Genomic DNA, 6,105 nt, shown 5'->3' on the forward strand with positions numbered 1-6,105 from the left:
TCAATATTAAGCTAGGATCGTTTATCGCAATTGATACTATTGTTCTATATCTTTTTAACATGAATTCAACTTGTATTTACTGTTTCATTAGTTCTACTATGATTATGTTAGGCTAAAAGCCTTGTGTGTTTGCTTCAATGTAAGATTTATGGCTTGGAATTGTTCTATACTTTGATGTTATGCTAGTTATACATATGTTTGATTGATTTAATTATCTAGTTCAACCGTAAGAACCATTGTTATACATGTTTAGATCATTACTTCAATTATATAGATTGCAACCTATTAATGTGAGTTAACTAGGAAAACAATCTATACTTCAATATATCTAGTAATCTAGACGATTAGATACATACACTTAAGTGATTTTGTTATGTGTTTAATTCGGTAATTGAATAAGTTCCAAAGCAACATAGTTATGAAATTACCTCAAGTGATTGTTGTAATTAAGGTTTCACATGAGTTTAACCGGGTTGAATCTAGGTAGTTAATCAATCTAAATCACCATGTTCTTTCAAGAAATCCATTGTTGTAACTATCTTTATATTCTAGTTCAATTATACGAGTTATGACTTGATTTATGTGAATTTATCAAAGGCTACAATTTGTACTTCAACACCTAGTGATCTAGACACCTATATGTGAATATAGGATGGTAATTGGATGATATTTAGGTTTTACAATCATGTAGTTTACTTAGAGTGATCTTAGTAAACTAGGTTTTATGTGAATTTAACCAAGAAAGAATCTTGTTGATTAAACATAATTCTTAAGTTTATAGATAATGTGAAATTGATATAAACTACTCTATTGTAACTATCGCATAATGGTTTTAATTATAAAAGAACAATCCCTGTCATTTATCAAGCAAAGAAGTAAACACCGCATTCTCATTCTTGTTAATTATTATTTTTATTTACTGTTTCGTTAAACAAAAATACAACTTCAAATACAAACCCCCTTTTTAGAATAATTAATCGTGGTAAAATCATTTAAACAAACTTCTCCCTGTGGATCGAACTGGTCAATTTACTTGCTAGTTACTACATGATCGGGTTTTAGTTGCCTGTATTATGTGTTAATTATTAAGCATATTGTCTACATTTTAAAGGTTACGTCTTGACACATCAGTTTCTCTCTGGTACCCTAAGTACAATGTAACCACAACGTCGTCGGAGTCAAACATTACGCTTGCAGGTATGAAAGAGGCACCTGACATTGCGTCACATAGACTCCACTATCAACATACATTAAGACCGAAAAGCTCGACCTCGAGGGTTCCATTCATCCGATGTCACCCATCACAACACTAAAGTGACCTTAAGTCATCAGTACTCGACGAAACTCATGTTTCATCAATTACGACACAAAAGCGACTACGCGCGAACAAAACAACACCAAGGCCCATTCTCATGGCTTGGTAAAATCTTGCGCCCAACACTAAGGAATGCTTGGAAGCACCAAGTCTTACGCCCTTCACCCGTCAATCCAACCATCATCATAGGGTAATTCCATAAGGAATGCTACCCTTCATTACACTACGCACAAACACAAAATGCATCAAACAAAATCATAAGTACATTTCGAAAGAAATATCGAAAAGTACCTGAACATTGTCGTCAGGTTCTCATGCATCACCAACTAATTCCGAACACGCCGACTTTCAGTATCCCTCCTTCCGGCAATTAAAACACGTAACCTTGTTAGACTTCGCATTCGTACATTCGCGCGATAAATGACCCTGTTGTCCGCAATTATAACACGTGGGTATAAAACCACCGATACCACTCTTCTTCACGCTTCCGACACCCTCGGAAAGACTCTTACTCTTTTTGTTCGAAAGCATCGTAGTTTCGGACTTTCGGTTACTAATATCAGAACCACTCTTCTTTAGAACAAGCGTCTCAAAACCTTTCGCCATGTCAAACAACTCATCAAAAGTTTTCACCGAATTCCTACTAATCTTCTCTTGGTAGTTGTCATTCAAAGTTCGGTAAAATTCTTCCTTCAACATGTGATCATTCCCGACATACTCCGGGAAAAATTGGGTCTTCGATAAGAAAACGAATTTAAGAGTGTTTAAATCCATTGACCCTTGCCTCAAAGCACGCAACTTGTCCTTAAGCTTAGAAAGATCGGCTGAAGTTCGGTATTCCTTGAAAAATTCCGCTTTGAACTCGTTCCATGTGAACTCCATACATTGTTCCTCACCATAGAGTTGAATTTTAGCATCCTACCACAACTTGGCTTCACCCCTTAGCATAATACTACCATACCTCGTCTTCTTCTCGAGAGGGCACTCACTAGTACGAAAGGCCCCCTCCATATCGGAGATCCATCGAGCACTCTTGAGTGGGTCTCTTTCGCCCTCAAAAGTGGGAGGTTGAGCGTCCTTGAAGTTTTTATAATAGATGTCTCGCCTTCCCCTATTATCTTCGTGAAGGACAATCTTAACTTGTTCCTTAACTAGATCAACTACTTGCTCGTTAATCGAATCTAGGAACATCTTCCTAACGTCATCTAGAAAGGCCGCACAATGCCTTTGTATAATGGCCTCAACCTTGGCCGTGAACTCGGAGTCCTCGCCTTGATCATCATTACCATGTCCGTTCCTCGTCTTCATTCTAAGAAATGAACTCGGTTAGGAACGCAACACAAGTGAATTACATACACCGCCACTAAATATATTCACAAACATATAAATATGCCACCGTTCGTACATCCCATCTAGTTCAATACTCGTTGTACATCACTTACTTGACTTGGCTTGCAACCGTAATAATGGTCGCGGAGCATTATTACGCTCACACGCCATGCCGAGCTCATGAATACAACAACCATCTCGCTAGATGTTCAACACAAAATAACATGATTAGTAAAAATATAACCAATACATAGCTAGTTCACCTATTCTCTAAGGCACTAACTAAACCCCGAACCGACCCATAATCCTACAAGTCCCGCAGCAAATAAGCACACACAAAAAGTCTAAGTCTAGGCGCCTATCTCAAGTCACCTAAATCCCTTAGACCATGCTCTGATACCACTTCTAATGACCCAACCCGTTATCCAACCGAATACGCGAAATAATTTTTTTTCTTTTTATTCAGTAAGGGTGCGCGGCGCGCAACCCTATCTGTACGCGGCACGTACAAGCCATTTCAGGTTCTGTCTGGATTTTCCATTTTTCATTTAATGATCTCCCACTTCCCGACACTTTTAGACTAAACGCTATTCACAACATATTATAATATGTAAAACTAACACGTTTCAATAATAAAACAAGTTTTACGACACCAGGCCCACATCTGCCATTTTACAAGTTTCGTACAAAATACAAGTTTTCGACTACATGAGTTTAAGTTCCAAACAAAACTACGAGCATGATGTTTGGGGATAAACTACCCAATCCTAAGTCAAAACCAAAAGTAATCCAAGCAAGCATCAAAAAGAGAAATCGTCTAATCCCGAGCATACCCTTGCCACGTCCGCCTCCGAACCTAAAAATGTAAACAACGAGAGGGTAAGCTAATGCTTAGTGAATGCAATACTTATACGCATACATACATAATTCAATCACTTGCATACACCTACACAAACAACGCAATATCATTAGCAAACCGCAATAATCGAAATAATCATACGTACAACGTTAATAACACTTACATAACCCAATATACACAATGTCGACATTCGACTCGATGGTGGCCGATGAAGAGCGGTAGGTCAAATACGTTAACCACTCACCACCCATCGCATCGCGTACGTGTCCGACGAAGAGCGATAGGTCAAAATCATTAACCACTCACCACTACGCACCATGAGGCCGACGAAAAGTGCAACCAAAACGTTAACACTTACCTCAATCACAAGGATGGCCGATGAAAAGCGGAACCGCTTACCATCCTACAATAAGTGGCCAACAAAGAGCGGATCCCCAAACGGATAACGCTCACCACTTACCCCAACACACATATGTGGCTGACGAAGAGCGATAGGTCAAACATTAATCACTCGCCACATAACCAAACATACACATGTGACCGATGAAGAGTGATAGGTCAAGTACTAATCACTCATCACATAACCAAACGCACACATGTAGCCGACGAAGAGTGATAGGACAACCATTAATCACTCGCTACATAACCAAACACACACATGTGACCAACGAAGAGCGATAGGTCAAACGTTAATCACTCGCCACATGCCTCACCTCCAATTGTGGTCGACAAAGAGTTATTCCTTCCGGATATCACTCACCACATATCGCAACCAAATATAGCCAACGAAGAGCTATCCATACGGATATCACTCACTATATTTTCCAACCCAATTGTGGTCTCCGAAAAGTGAATCCTAACGGATGTCACTTACCACGCCGCACACAAGCAACCAAATTATATACATAAACGTATAAATATTCCACTCACCTCGGTTATGAGAAAGGCAACTCCCGCTTGAGCTCCTAATCGTCCAAATGTAAATCACCTAAGTAATTCACAAATAAATAAGCTAAACACTCTAGCTTATACCCAAAACACCAATAAGTGAAATATTGTCCCATTTGTAAGGACCCGTCCTAATCCATCTGGACGAATACATTACATTTGGTTACATCGCGAGGTACTTGACCTCTATATGATACATTTTACAAACATTGCATTCGTTTTTAAAAGACAAACTTTTATTTACATCGAAAGTTGACAGGCATGCATACCATTTCATAATATATCAAACTATCACTGACTTAATAATAATCTTGATGAACTCAATGACTCGAATGCAACGTCTTTTGAAATATGTCATGAATGACTCCAAGTAATATCTCTAAAATGAGCAAATGCACAGCGGAAGATTTCTTTCATACCTGAGAATAAACATGCTTTAAAGTGTCAACCAAAAGGTTGGTGAGTTCATTAGTTTAACATAAATAATCATTTCCATCATTTTAATAGACCACAAGATTTTCATTTCTCATAAATATACGTCTCATGCATAGAGACAAAAATAATCATTCATATGGTGAACACCTGGTAACCGACATTCACAATATGCATATAAGAATATCCCCATCATTCCGAGATCTTCCTTCGGACATGATATAAATTTCGAAGTACTAAAGCATCCGGTACTTTGGATGGGGCTTGTTGGGCCCGATAGATCTATCTTTAGAGTTCGCGTCAATTAGGGTGTCTGTTCCCTAATTCTTAGATTACCAGACTTAATAAAAAGGGGCATATTCGATTTCGATAATTCAACCATATAATGTAGTTTCAATTACTTGTGTATATTTCGTAAAACATTTATAAAAATTGCGCATGTATTCTCAGCCCAAAAATATAAAGGGTAAAAAAGGCAAATGAAACTCACGCATATAATTATTGTAAAACAGTTAATAAAGCATTTGCATGTATTCTCAGTCCCAAAAATATATATTGCAAAAGCATTTAAAAAGGGAGTAATGAAACTCACCTAATGTATTTTGTAGTAAAAATACATATGACGATATTGAATAATGCAGGGCTGGCCTCGGATTCACGAACCTATATCATTTGTATATTTATTAATACACATATTTTTATTCGAATAAGTTTATATATTATTATTAGTGATGTATTTGTTATAGTTAATAATTTGTAAGTTTTATTAATTATTTATATATTTTCATTTTATATATATATATATATATATATATATATATATATATATATATATATATATATATATATATATATATATATATATATAATTATTAATATAGTAAAGTTATGTATTTTAAATATAATTTTATATCTATACTCTTTATTTCAATACTTGTAATCTTAACAATGTCATTTTAAGAAAAACTTTTATTTTCATATTAGCTTAATAATAATGATATAGATAAAAATTGATAATAATAATATTAATAGTTTTAATAATTTTTGTAAAAAAAATTATAATGATAATATTTTTTAACAATAACCATACTATTAATGATAATCATATTAATACTAATAATGATAATATCAATAATATCTTGTTGGTAATAATAATAATAATAATAATAATAATAATACTAATAATTATGAAATGATACTTATGGTAATATTAGTAATAATA

This window comes from Rutidosis leptorrhynchoides, chromosome 2 (assembly GCF_046630445.1).
Source record: "Rutidosis leptorrhynchoides isolate AG116_Rl617_1_P2 chromosome 2, CSIRO_AGI_Rlap_v1, whole genome shotgun sequence".
Classification (NCBI taxonomy): domain Eukaryota; kingdom Viridiplantae; phylum Streptophyta; class Magnoliopsida; order Asterales; family Asteraceae; genus Rutidosis; species Rutidosis leptorrhynchoides.